This window comes from Protobothrops mucrosquamatus, unplaced genomic scaffold (assembly GCF_001527695.2).
Source record: "Protobothrops mucrosquamatus isolate PMUCROS unplaced genomic scaffold, P.Mucros_1.0 scaffold5090, whole genome shotgun sequence".
Classification (NCBI taxonomy): domain Eukaryota; kingdom Metazoa; phylum Chordata; class Lepidosauria; order Squamata; family Viperidae; genus Protobothrops; species Protobothrops mucrosquamatus.
This window is the reverse complement of record NW_015390965.1, coordinates 79269-81158: the sequence shown is the minus strand read 5'-3', so window position 1 is coordinate 81158 and position 1890 is coordinate 79269. Positions and strand designations below refer to the sequence as shown.

General features: G+C 45.9%; 1 protein-coding gene across 1 annotated transcript in view; it reads right to left on the bottom strand.

The window, feature by feature from the left end:
• The window catches only part of LOC107299544 (heparan sulfate glucosamine 3-O-sulfotransferase 6-like), a 72394-nt gene that overhangs the window by 1150 nt on the left and 69354 nt on the right, over positions 1 to 1890 (bottom strand). The gene's annotated exons all lie outside the window — the stretch shown is intronic.

Genomic DNA, 1890 nt, shown 5'->3' with positions numbered 1-1890 from the left:
AGGCCAGGTTTTGGAAGCTGGGGATGGCGGGGTTCTTGGAAAGAGTCTGGGTGTAGTCTGAAATGGCCCGGGTCACAGGGTTGCGAACCACCACGATCAACTTGATGTCTCTGGACATATTGTAAATGCGCCGCGGGGCTTCCTTTGTCACAAAATAACTTGGAGTTTTCTCCATGGTGATCTGTCCTTCCAAGGTCCTTGGCATCAGGTTTCTGTAGGAATAAAAGTCACACTTGAAACTCAACATTAAAAAAACCAAGATCATGGCATCCAGCCCTCTCAATTCCTGGCAAATAGATGGGGAAGAAATGGAGGTAGTGACAGATTTTATCTTCCTGGGCTCCAAGATCACCACAGATGGGGACTGCAGCCAAGAAATTAGAAGACGCTTGCTCCTGGGGAGGAAAGCTATGGTAAATCTAGGGAGCATACTAAAAAGCAGAGACATCCCCCTGCCAACAAAAGTGCGTATAGTCAAGGCCATGGTTTTCCCAGTTGCAATGTACGGCTGTGAAAGTTGGACCATAAGAAAGGCTGAGCGCCAAAGAGTTGAGGCCTTCGAACTATGGTGCTGGAGAAAACTCCTGCGAGTCCCCTGGACTGCAAGGTGATCAAACCGGTCAGCCCTAGAAGAGATCAACCCTGACTGCTTCTTAGAAGGCCAGATCCTGAAGTGAAACTTCAGTACTTCGACCACCTAATGAGAAGGAAGGACTCACTGGAGAAGAGCCTAATGCTGGGGAAGATTGAGGGCAAGAGAAGAAGGGGACGACAGAGAAGGAGGTGGCTGGATGGAGTCACTGAAGCAGTAGGCCTGAGCTTAAATGGACTCCAGAAGATGGTAGAGGACAGGAAGGCCTGGAGGAACGTTGTCCATGGGGTCATGATGGGTCGGACATGACTTTGCAACTAACAACAACAATTGCAGGAATCCTGCATCTCCTTGCCCACCTCAGAACCCTATATCAAGAACCCTATATCAAGAACCCTATATCAAGCAGAGGCTGGACTAAATGACCTCTGTGGATGCTTTCAACTCTACAATTCCATTGATTACCCTCATTGGTATCTCCCAAATAACAGACTGACCCCTTCTGCCACCAATATCAGGAGTGTCTGAATTCTCTTTATCTGAACATCTTCACCTTGGCCAGATTGGACACACTGCCTCATGCAGTCCTGTGGGGGTGTTGAAAAAATCCATGGCTCTCCCTGCGCTTCATGCTCCTCTTGCTCACGTACCCCTCTTTGCAGGGAACCCCATGTGCGATTCATCTGTCCCAAACATCCCAGCAGAGAGCATGAAGCTTTTTTGTCACTTTGTTTGCATGGCCAGGAGCATATACCATAAAAGCATGCTTACTTTTTATTTACATTTAAAGATTGTATGTGCATATTTTTCTATACATCTCTGACATACACATTTGATGTATATTTTCTGGCTCCAAGGCCATAATAAAGTATAATCCATGCAAGAACTATAAAAGTATTATCTTTCATATTGTTAGAATAGCGATAGCACTTACATACCGCTTCATAGTACTTTACAGCCCTCTCTAAGCGGTTTACAGAGTTGTTCTATCCCAGCCTATTGCCGTCCTTGTTAGAGGCATAAGGACCAAACCCCTGCTGATACAATAGGCTGGAAACTTTAAAACAAAACAAAATCCCTTTTATTTGGGTGACAATCTTGTCAATAAGTCCAAAACACAAACAGCAAACCTCAAGTTCAAAGGAAGGAAATAGTCCACAGGAACACATTGCAAACAAGACGAACAGACCAGGATTCCAAGAAGCACTTTGCAAACGGTTGCCTTCAGCAACCAGCAACGCCCACACTTCCCTTTTTATACAGCAGTCCCAGGGCGTTGCCTCTCATTGCCTTCTCCT